Source organism: Mesocricetus auratus, unplaced genomic scaffold (assembly GCF_017639785.1).
Source record: "Mesocricetus auratus isolate SY011 unplaced genomic scaffold, BCM_Maur_2.0 Super-Scaffold_100022, whole genome shotgun sequence".
NCBI classification, from domain to species: Eukaryota; Metazoa; Chordata; class Mammalia; order Rodentia; family Cricetidae; genus Mesocricetus; species Mesocricetus auratus.
This window is the reverse complement of record NW_024429203.1, coordinates 29,600,523-29,613,187: the sequence shown is the minus strand read 5'-3', so window position 1 is coordinate 29,613,187 and position 12,665 is coordinate 29,600,523. Positions and strand designations below refer to the sequence as shown.

At 38.9% G+C, this 12,665-nt stretch overlaps 1 protein-coding gene across 3 annotated transcripts in view; it reads left to right on the top strand.

The window, feature by feature from the left end:
- The window catches only part of Sik2 (salt inducible kinase 2), a 102,678-nt gene that overhangs the window by 38,940 nt on the left and 51,073 nt on the right, over positions 1–12,665 (top strand). The window lies entirely within an intron of this gene.

Sequence of the window (12,665 nt, the reverse complement as noted above, 5' to 3'; positions counted from 1 at the left end):
CAGAACTCACTGAGGAGTATTTCATTCTCTAGAGGGAAGGAATTCTGCGTGTTCAAAGACCACAGACCAAAGGCTACAGGAAGCCTCTTTCCTAGGGGCCTTTATTCCTTCACAAGAGAGGAGCCCTGGTGATTGGCTCATTTGTTAAGGTCTCATCTCCCGGCACCAACACATGCTACACTTCCATCTTCACTAACCCAAATTACCCTCTATGAGTAAAACAACTTGAAAAGGGTTTTCTTGGTTTATTCTGAGGATAGAAAAGGAAACTTTAGTGTCCTTTTGTTTTCATTAGCCTCATAAAAAATTATGTATGTTTATTGAGCATTTATGACATGTTAGTCATTATTCATGTTTTGAACTACAGTTTAAGATTTTTGGGGTTTTTTTTGTTTTTTTTTTTTATTTCAACTATCTTAGAATATCTGAGACCTATTCCTGTCTCAATAAGCAAACTTAAAGAGCAAGGCAGGATCTTTTTTACATGAGATGGCGTTTGATTTGGAACATGAAAGGCTGTTGAAAACGTGTTCTTCTTGATGTATGCTATATCCCTGGGTAGTACTTGGGTTCTGCTGCCTTTTTTGGTAAACTCCCTTTCAGGGGGCATGTTCTTCCTGTTTTGGTAAAGTATTAGAGAATTTGAAGCCTTTTAGGGATTTTTCATATTTTTCATATTTCTTCTTTTGATCTGTTCATATGTTGATCTTATTAATCAGAATAGAATATACAGCTGCTTCAAAACTCTGCAACTCCTATGAAGATAGTTTATATTCGGTAGGGTGCAGTTTCAGATAAAGGTAAAAGTGAACAAACTACAGAATAGAAAATTATGAGGTTTCCCTGGAGAACAAAGCAGTTCAGCCTGACTGGAGCACATGGGGGAGGAAGGGTGGGTAGCCAGAGGAGGTGGTAATAGGAGAGGCGAGTAAGGCATAGAAAACAGGGAAGCTTATGATGCAGGCTCTGCCTGCTAACTACACTAAAGAGTAACCTGTGCAGTTTCTCAGTGGAGAAATGACATGTTGTGAGTTCTGCCTTAGAAAGATTAATTTGTATTAGAATTGGAAGATCTAAAACCATAGTGATACCCTGTCAGGAACCTGAGTGAATTTAATCAAGCCTAACATGAATAGTATTGACAGAGCTTACCTAGAGAGGAGGAAGTGAAGAAAAGAGACATGAAATGGGAAAAAGCGGTTGCAAAGAGAAGTGTCAGGCTTTGGTGTCAAGTCTTTAAAAGCATAAGAATGAAGGGAAGGTCAAAATATGGGCAGGAAAAGATTTGAAACTCTAATGCTGGTTCAGAAACCTCCTTACTGTCAGTGGGACATCTCTGACACTTGCTGCTTTATTCTCTCCTAAGGTCAATTTGTATTGCACTAATTATGCAGCTCTTTCTGTATTTTTTAATGTGCTTAATCCTCTTTGTTATACTTTTCTGTCATTGAAGCCATTCTTATCCTTCATCTCCCTCAGCTGTTATTATTTTCATTGAAATTTTAGCCTAATTAGTTTTTTTTTTCCCTTTCCTTGTACCCCTGTGTAGCTTAGATAAATGATGGACCATTCTCAACCCAACCTTTGTTATGGGACGCACAGTATAGGCTTCTCGAGATGCCTCCTGGAGATTCAGAGGAAAGCAAGGCAGCCTTCTAAGCCGTCATAGGAATTGGAAAGCCAAATGAAATCTCCCCCGAAAGGAACAGTCCTGCTCTTCATAACAGCCTCTCTGTGTCCTGCTATTTACAATCCTCTGTCCCTCTTCTGCCTCCAGCTTTTGTCGTGTCTGCTCTTACAAGTTCCCTGTTTATATATACTGTTTCAGTTCGTTTTTACAACTAACTGACAGTCTTCCTCTTTGTCTCTCATTTCCCCAAGAGAAAAAAAATATGATGCAACTCCCTTTTTCTTTTTTGGTTTTTCAAGACAGGGTTTTTCTGTTTAACAGTGCTAGTTATCCTGGAACTCACTCTGTAGACCAGGCTGGCCTTGAACTCATAAATCCACCTACCAAGCACTGGGATTAAAGGCGTGTGCTGCTACCACGTTGTTCAACTCCCATTTCAATCCAACTCACAGTATCCCTTTTGATCAAGCTGCCTGTTATTACAAGTGCTAAAAACTGACTCAGATTGCCTGAGGTGTGAGGAGATGCCTTACCTCCCACAGTGGGAAGGGCAGCCTCCAGAGTTAGTTGATAATAGACTCAACCATGTTTTCAAGAACCGCACATTCTAGATCCCCTCTCTTTGCCACCAGTGTCGCCTGTAACTTCTGGTAGACTGTCTCCACTTACAGTAGAAAGTGGCCATTGTTTCATTTGGTTTTTTTTCTCAGAAGTGAGATGTTCCTAAGTCTGTCTTAAAAATGAGCACATTTCCTCTCAGGTTTGTTGGCTAGGTTTATACTTAGACATATGTCTGGGTTCATGGGGCTGATATGAGAGAGTAAGTAAACCAAAATGCAATATTCTAAGCCCAGTACTGGCAAAGAGAATCGTGTGCCCCTGAAACTCATCTGTGTTGAATTAGTCACTTTCCTGTAAAATAAATGAAGGCATATCTGGAAAAAGGAAGGGAATAGTAATGGTGTGTCTTGTCTGCCTCCCTCCCTTCTTCCCTCCTCTTTCCTTCATCCTATCCCCTCTCCTCCCTTTCTCTTCAGGGCCTCATATAACCCAGGCAAGCTTCATACTTACTATGTAGCCAAGAATAACCCTGACCTCATGATTCTCCAGTGCTGGGATTACAAGCAGGTGACACCACACCTGGCTAACATGGTCTGTTAAAGTAAAAGTTACTGTGGGAATGTTGCCTGAAGAAAATTAGAGTTCTATCAATATAAAAGACAGTATGCTATAATTATCATTTGGTCAGGTGTGTGCATATCATATACTACATATTTAATACATAGGAATGGTATAATATGTGTTGTACTTCGGATAAGCTTCCCTCAAAATTAATGTGATAGAGGCCTGGTCCCCAGGGTGGGCTTTGTGTGGGTCCCAATGTTACTGGGAATGTCCCTGGAAAGGGATGTTGGGACACCAGCCTCTTCCTGTTTTTCTTTCACTTCCAGCTGCCACAAGGTGAGCAGCTTCTCCTCCATGTGCTCCCGCCAAGATGTGGCACCCCCTCAAGAGGCTCAAAGCAAGGGGCCACTCAAAGTGGGGTAGAACTGACCAGAAGTAAGTTATCTCAGAAGTGTTATAATCTCATGCAGCTGACTAATGCAGTTTATATGAGGCATAAACCAAGGCAGCTTTAACAGTGAAGCAGGCCTCCCAGAAGTGTGTGGATCCCCTGAAGTATGTCTGGTACATTTTAGATCTATCGCCTAATTTTTTTGTTTTAACTTTTGAGACAGAGTCTCACTGTATGGCCTAGACCACTCATTCTGTAGACCAGGCTGGCCGCAAACCTACAGAGATATCTGCCTGCCTTTGCTTCTCAAGTGCTGGGCTTAAAGGTGTGTCACCATTTCCAGCTTATCTGCATTCAAGACCCAGCTCTTCCACAGATTTTTTTTCATAATAAAGCATGGATTTTAGTAGAACATCTTACTCTTTTACATAAAAATGTCAGTAACATGGCAGTTTTGCAAAATTTGTAATTTATGCAAAGCCTTTTGCACACTGTACAAGGGAATAGTACCAGTAAATTTCATCCTAATATATTTAGTATCCAATCCATGTTATCTTATATGATTTTCAGGATTAACTTCTAGAAAGGAGAGTCAGTGTTTTAGCAAGCTCTGTATCATGCTGAATTTGTGCACACTGATTATTGGGTGAGTCTAAAAGTACTGAGTATCTGTATTCACCCCATCACTTTGTTATAGTGTATAAGCAAAATATTCAAATTACAACCTCACCGAAGAGTAAAACTATGGAGGAGGACTAGGTTTTGTGATGCAGGTCTTTTCTCCCAGCACTCAGGAGGCAGAGGGTCTCTGTAGGCTCCTGACCATCCTCATCTACATAGCAAGTTCCAGGGCTATCTAGACCCCTTCTCAAAACAAACAAAAAGAACTGTGAAGGAAAAACTTGAAAAAGAAAAGATCTGTAATAAACTTATTTCTAATTTTGGTCTGATTTTTTTTTCTTGTTTTAGGTGGGGTGGTGGGAGTAGTGGGCCTGGGATTAAATCCAGGGCGTTGCTCATGCTGGCAAGTCCATATCCCAGTTGGTATCTTAGTAACTCTTGTTGGTTAGGAGGAGAAGCCACAAATGTAGAGGATGCAGGAATGGCACCAAAATTGTTTTGTGTTCATCTAGAGTCCCATGGTTCCTTTCTTTTTTTTTTATTTTGTTTTTATTGCCATTTTTGTTTCGTTTTGCTTTGTTTGAGAAAGGATCTCATGTGTGGCCCAGGCTAGATGGAAACTTGTGTAATTCTGCTTCCTGAGGACTGGGATTATGTAGCACACCCAGGTTTAATGATTACTTTTTTTTTTCCTCGTACATTCATTCATTTGGAAACAGGATCTCACTAAATAGCACTAACTGGACTAGAACTCTCTGTAAGCCAGACTTGCCTGGAATTGAGAGATCTGCCTGCCTCTTCCTTCCCAGTGCTAGGATTAAAAAGTCTATACCACCACTCCCAGCTGATGGTCACTTTTAAAAATGATAGTGATATTTCTGTGAACTAGTATTTACTGTAGTGTGTTCCACATCCAGCCAGTCCTTGATTTGGTCCTTGAAAAAGTATTCTATTTTCACCAGTAGAGAATCACACTTCAGTTTTTCTCTTGCTGCTTCCTAGGCTGCTAGACCACCATTAGGTGTCAGAACCTTGGAGAGTTCCAAACAGCCTGGTTTAAATCGTGGCTGGAGTTGCCTTCCTGGCGCAGACAGGGCAAAGGCTCCCATGTGTGATGCTGAAGCAAATCTAGTTATGTTTCTCAAGGAATCCCCTACATGCATTAGTGCTGGACCACATGAGGATCTTCAGGGAAGGCACACTGGAGATTTCAGAGCATCTTATAGAACAAGCCCAAAGCCATTTTAATTGCCATAGTTTCAGATAAATTGTGACATTATACAAGAGGGTGAGAATTTGTTTTAGACATTCCCTAAAGCTCTGTCTAGAATGTGGCTATTATTTGTTAGTGACCTTTTGTAAAAGTTAATTGAAATCTTTATGGGGTTAAAAAAGGTGCACTCTAATTTATTTATTTGTCTGGTTGGTTGATTGGTTTTGGTTTTGGTTTTCAGCACAGAGATTCTCCATGTAGCCCTGGCTGTCCTGGAACTCACTCTGTAGACCAGGCTGGATTCCAACCCACAGAGATCCACCTGCCTCTGCCTCCCGAGTGCTGAGATTAAAGGTATGAACTACTACACCTGGCTGGGACACGCTAATTTGAATCAGCCTTTGTATTTTGGTAAGTATGTTTGAAACTAAAAGATTGTAGAAAGATAAGTTACCCTCTGACTTCCACATGCAACTCACAAAATAAATAAAAAAAATATAATGAAAAATTGTTTTTTAAACTACTGTTTGCTTTTAAAAGCTGATGGTAGCAGCAGCAGCAGCCAGCAACAGCCTTTTCTAATATAATCAAGTGTAGGTTACCTTCACTTTTTTACCTCTAAGTTTAACAATCTTGTTTCATGACACTAAGGAATATCTAAGTACTACATTTATTATTGCTATCTCTTTCTCCTCAGTTTGAGGACTTGTTCGTGGTTTTTACATCAGACTGATAACTCTCTGGAGTTTCAGTTAAAACTTTACCTATTTTTTTAAATTCTTGAAACAGTATGCATTTATGATGTCATATTAGGACCTAAAATGAGAACTTGAATGTAAATGTTAGGTAAAAACTAGTTAACCCATCCTGGAGCTAATACTAGCCAAAGTCTAGTATTTCTGAAATAATCGTAACATATTAATGTTGTTTGTCACAAAACACAGGTGCAGTCACTATCTTGTTAGACTATTTGGTTTGGCTTTATTCTACTTTATTATTTTGGTTTAAGGATAAGGTCTCTGTGTTGCTTGGACTGGCCTGGAAATCAGTAGATAGCTCCACCTTCTGTGTTGGGATCACTGCTGTATGCCACTATGCCAAATTTTTTATATTGTTTGAAAGAACAAGAGGGATAGAATGAACTTTCTAAATACTAAGTGATTTGTAAGACCTGAAATGAAAATTCATGTGGGATTACATGTGTGTGGTAACAAATCTCTAGGATAACAATAGTATTCAAATCTGATCTTAAAAGACAAGAAAAAGATTTTGTTAGCAATAATAATGATTTAGCCTAGTGTGTATGAGACCCTGGGTTTTAGTTTAATCTCCAACACCACAAAATAATAGAGAAATGTAGAAATTTTCAATATGGTAATGATTAATGACTATTATCTTGGTGAAAAATGTGTTTTAAAATGATGAGGTACCAATGCACAAACTGACTTAGTGGAGCCTATTCTATGTGGATAGATACCTCGCTCAACCTAGACACAGGGGTGTGGGGGTGGAGAGGTGCTTTGGTCCTGCCTCAATAAGATGATGGGACAGACTTAATAGACTTCCTAGGGGAGGCCTTACCCTCTCTGAGGAGCAAATGGGAGGGGGAAGAGGGAGCAAGAGGAAAAGAGGGAGGGGGAACTAGGATTGGAATGTAAAAAATAAATTAATAAAGTAATTAAAATTAAAATGATGAGGTAAACCCAGTTTATGGTTAGAGTTTGGACTAGGGCTTAAATTTGCATTTCATACTACATGTATCAAACAACAGAGGGAAACCTCAGAAGTTTTCAGATAGTCTGAGCAGGGTCAGGAATTATCTTAGTGTGAATGTGGCTGATGGAACTACAGTGAAAGCCCTACAGACAATGGCACAGAAAGACAGTGACACAGTAAGGAGAGCCAAATGTCAGGGTGTAGTAAGTCTAGGGTGTGAGCAGGAATGGGAAGTTATAAAGCAGGCAAGTAAACAGCAACTTCCAATCTGAACATTAAGTGTAAAAGACTGGAACAGTGTCCATCTGAAAATACTGAATGGTTGGCAGTTCTTTTTATTTAATAAACATTCAGCAAACTTTTGAAATGTTTTTTTAGTATTTGATATGATTGAGGTTAGTGTGGATCTGCTCTGTCCACCCCCATTGTCTATTAGCATAGTCCTGGATTAGTCAGGCTTCTTTAGAGGAAAAAAACTGATAGGATGAATTTATATAGAGAAGAGAAAGGGGATTTATGGCTTAAACTGTTGTCCAGCTAGTACAACAATGGCTGTCTAAGCATTAGAAGGCCCAAGAATCCAGTAGTTGTTTAGTCCACCAGACTGAATGTCTCAGCTGGTCTTAGTATATGTCAGAATCCCAAAGTAGGCTCCAGTGCCAGTGAAGGAATGGACTTACCAGTGAGAGGGAGAGCAAGCAGGCAGAGAGAACAAGCTTCCTTCTTCCATGACCTTTAGAGAGGCTGCCAGCAGGAGGTGTGGTCCAGATTAAAGATGGATCTTCTCACCTCAGATGCCTTCCCACTTCAAATGATTTAATTAAAAAGAAAACCCTGGCTTTAATTAATTCCAGATGTAGTCAAGTTGACAGCCAAGAACAGCCAAACAAGTCCTAAGATGTGTTTTCTGAAAAAGAAAACAAAAACAACAACATTAAACCTGCTATGCAGGTAGGAAATGGTTTTCTAGGGCTGATAAGGTAGTTCAGTAAGTAAAGGCACCTGTTGTCAAGGCTGAAGTCCTTAATTCAATCCCCAAGAGCCACAAGGTGGGAAAGAACTGACTTCTTTAATCTGCCTTCTGACCTCCACTTGCAACTTCTATGTGGATAAGCTAAATAAATAAAACTGTAATAGGAATAGTGTTTTTAAGATACCTATGTGTTAATGTGATTATAATCAATAGCTTCTAAACTTCACCTGTTTTGTTATTTTAAAAAATAATGTCCCTGTGAGTGTATGAGAAAACATGTAAGTATAAGATTGAAAAAGTATATTAGTTTTTTCATTGCTGTGGGAAACAAAACAAAAACCCTGACAAAAGCAATTTAAAGAAGGGTTTATTTTGGCTCACAGTTTAAGGATCCAATGATTGGTGGAGAAGGCTTGGGGCTGGAGCCTGAGGCAGACTGTAACCTTGTATCTATCTGCTGTAGGGAAGCTAAGAGTAATAACAACTGGGCATACTCACCTGCCTCTTTTTATTCATTCTCAAGCCCCAGTCCATGGGATGGCACTGTCTACATTCAGAGTGGGTCCCTACTTCAATTAAATGAATCTAAATAATCTTCCATAGATATGCTTAGACATTCATTTCCATGGTGTGTGTGTGTGTGAGAGAGAGAGAGAGAGAGAGAGAGAGAGAGAGTGAGAGTGAGAGTGAGAGTGAGAGAGAGAGAGAGAGAGAGAGAGTGAGAGAGAGAGAGAGAGAGAGAGAGAGAGAGAGGAGAGAGAGAGAGAGAGAGAGAGAGAGAGAGAACCTGATACCTAGCAAACCAAAGGGGTAGACAGCTTCTTTAATTAGATGATGTTCTGGGACCAGCTTCTTGAAAGGTGACTAGAAGTTACTTCAATGAGGAAGGTAATTCAGAAGGAACAAGGGATGTAAGAGGCAGAGGGGAATCTCCCATGTTAATGCATACACACCATGCTTTTTAACAGCTTTATGGAATTCTATCATATGCCATTCCTTTACTGGTGGATTTTTAGAATGTTTCTTGGTTTCAGTTATTTCAAATAATATTGCACTGAATATACTTAGACTCTTTACACTTTCAAACTTGTAACTGTAATCCTGTCTCAAAGAGATTGGCTTAAATAATCACCATTAATGAATTTGAGTGCATATCTTAGATCCGACCTGGAGCTGATCACATTTTGTTATATAATTTTGAGACTTAGTCTATTTTAAGTAAATCAAAGCTGTTTTCAGTGTTGCATCTTGTAGAGACTTTTACTGTGATGTACTGGCATGGTAAGCTACTGGGAGAGCACAATCCAAAGATTAACAAGATCACCGTGGCTTTTACATCAAAAATGGAAGACTGAGGGCAAACAAAAGTAGGAAAACTAGCTGAGAAATCATTTCAGTAGTTTGGGCAAGGAAACGGTGACCTGTACCAGAGAGGGACTGATGGAATTAAATAATAATGGTGAGATGTCAAAGTTAAAGTTGACTGGATTTGCTGATAGTAGAATTGAGAGATGAAAAAAAAGTCTAGTGATTAACTTCAGAAGTAAAGTAGTGAATAGCTATGTCAGAAAGAGTAGGAAAGACCTGGGGACAATGACCTGGATTTCTGTTTGGGGCATGTTCAATTTCAAGTATTTAGTAGATGCCCCTGTGGGCTCGGTGAGTAGCTGGCCGATGATGCTAGTTAGCAGGGTGCCAATATTAATTAATGAAAAAGTGATGACAAATCAAAAAGGAAATATATAAAGCAAAATCTTGAAAGAGAACAAGGATTGTAGTTAATTTTATGCTATTATTTTTGAGGTGCTGGGAAGCAAATCAGATCTTGTGCATGCTAGGCAAGAACTCCTCCGTTGAGTATATCCTTTATTGTGACTCATATATATGGTTCATTTCTATCTGCTTCTAGCCAAGTCTTATTTTGATTGATAGAACTAAGCTGGTCAGAGTTTAAAGTGACAGGAGAAATACATTTGTATGCATACATTTGTTTCTCTCAGAATCTACCTATATCTAAAAATGTTTCTGTTACTAATACATAGAAACCAGATACAATGGTTCATGCCTCAGAGATAGAGAATGACCACGAGTTCAAGCCTAGTTAGTCTGCACTATAGAGTGGGAGAGATACTGTTTCATTAAATTAAAAAAAAGCAATACTATTTGATGCAATTGCTGCTTCATCAAAAGTATTATAATAGTTTAACAAAAACCTTTTCATTTTTTCTCCTATATAAAACCTGAAATGTTTTCACACACACACACACACACACACACACACACACACCATTCACATCCTAGTACGTTGAATAGGAAAACCTTGGTAAACAAGCAAGTAAGCTGTTAATCCTTAGCTACAGTTTGCTAGTAGTAATTTACCCAGTATTTAGATCCTCCTTTGCTTTGCCCTTTGGGAATAGCATTTCCTTAACCCCTACTGTCCTTTCTCATCTTGGTTTTTCCCTTCTGTACAGACAGAAGACTACACCTCCAACTCTTACTACATATTCTCAGCAACTAAAAAATCTTTCCTGCCTTTTATGTGTATGTCATTGGGGTGGTTACATTTGCTAAAACTTTATTCCATTCACAGCACAAACTGTAACTGAATTATAGTAATTTAAAGTACTCTGAATTTAGTCTTTGTATGCATCTACATGGTTGCATTTTAACTGATTCTAAGGGTTTTTTTTTAATGATTTATTTATTTTTACTTTCTGTGCATTGATGTTTTGCTTGCCTGTATGTCTATGTGAGAGTGTTGGATCCCTTGGAACTAGAGTTACAGACAGTTGTGAGCTGCCATGTAGGTTCCGGGAATTGAACCAGGGTCCTTTGAAAGAGCATCTGGTGCTCTTTACCACTGAGCTATCTCTCCAGCCCCCTGAATGATTGTATTTACTCAGGAAACATAAAGCCAGAAACTCACTGAATGTGAATAATAAATCCATGCTGTCTCCTAATCCTGTAGATTTCAACAGATCAAACCCAAAGCCACTGTGATATCTCACTGACCTCTTCCATCTGATTTGGTTAATAGACATCTGTATTTATATAGAAACATAATGGTCCACAAATATTTAAATAATGCATTAGGTATTCTGTTTTAAATGTCCATAGTAGCAGTACATGATGAACTTTAAATTTCAAATAGAGCAAGCTTGGATTTCGCCAAGGCTTTAGCCTAGGTAAGTTCAACTCTATCAAAATTCTTTATTCATAATATACTTATTCCTACAATATTTATTAAATTTTAGAGTATCAGGCTTTTACATGTACAGTCAAATTATGAATCATAATTTTACAACTTATATTTCATAATGATTTATCTTTAAACTAATTAGATAAAAAAATTCTTAGAAAGCAAGCTGGATTTACCATGAAATTATTTTCCTCTAGAAAAGGAAGGAATGCCAGTCATTGGTGGCTCACACCTTTTTTTTTTTTTTTTTTTTTTTTTGTGGCTCACACCTTTAATTCCAACACTCGGGAGGCAGAGGCAGGAGAATCTCTGTGAGTTTGAGGCCAACCTGGTCTACAGAGCGAGTTCCAGGACAGCCTCCAGAACAATACAGAGAAACCCTGTCTCGAAAAACAAAAAAACAAAAAGGAAAAAAAGAAGAAGAATAAAAGGGTCTATGCTTGGAAGTAGAAGCAAAACAAACTGGATTCCCTGGGGTTTGTTTGTTTGTTGTATTTGCTTACATTTGGTTTGGTTTTGCTTTTTTTTTTTTTTTTTTTTTTTTTTTTTGGTTTTTCGAGACAGGGTTTCTCTGTATTGTTTTGGAGGGTGTCTTTGGAACTAGCTCTGTAGACCAGGCTGGCCTCGAACTCACAGAGATCCTCCTGCCTCTGCCTCCCGAGTGCTGGGATTAAAGACATGCGCCACCAACGCCCGGCTGCTTTTTTTTTTTTTTAAGAGAGGAAGAAAGTGAAGTTAGGAGGTAGGTGGGGGTGTCTGAGAGGAGTTAAAAAACAAGGAAAAATGTGATTAAAATATATTAGGGTTTTGTTGTTGTTGTTGGTTGGTTTGGTTTGGTTTAGTTTGGTTGGTTGGTTTAGTTTTGGCTTTTTGAAAAGGGTTTCTCAGTATAACAACCCTGGCTGTCCTGGAACTCAATTTGTAGACCAGGCTGGCCTTGAGCTCACAGAGATCTGCCTGCCTCTGTCTCCTGAGTGCTGAGATTAAAGGCATGTGCCACCATACCCACCAAAAACTGGGCTTTCACAGAAACAAAAGAGCTGCACCAATCTCAAGGGCCATCCCGTTCCTCAGTGACTGAAATTTTCTGTGTAGCTTTTATTTATTTTTAATTCAGATGTTTTCCCTTGCTGTTGCAAGTACTCATTTGGAAAAAAGTGCAGATGTCTATAGAACATACAAAGCGAATTCTGCTGTTGCTTCTAATTGGAAAAAAAAGACAAAAGATTGGCTAGAAAAATAGGTCACAAAATGTTGAAACTGCTCAGTAAACAAGGTGTAGGACACTAAGCTGGGAACACCCAGTGAGACTCACTCTAAACTGGATGTGCCAAACCTGTGAGCTCTGGACCACATGCATCCCAGGATAGCTATGGACATGGTCCAACACATTTGTAGATGACAGCATCATATCACACTGTCAAAAAGTTGACACTCCTGTAACTCTCTTGATTACACCACTATGAATTTGAACTCTGAAATTAACAAAACTTAAAGATTAGTGAGAAGGATGCCAAAATGTGTTGTAGTTGGCCTGTTTCAAACTTTGTTTTAGCAGTACAGGGTAATAGTGTACTTAGCTCTCCTCTGAGTGACAATTTGACTAATCTCTTTCCACATTGTAGCCTAAGACTAACCATTTAAACCACCTACAGATATCATTTAATGCAGAAATAAAATTGCAAGTTCAGTTCTATGAAGTCATGTCCTTTTGCCAACATTAACATTTTAAAGGCTGCAAAAGGAAACCGTGTTCAAGACTGTGCTTGTTCCTGTAGTCAGGATCATCACAAC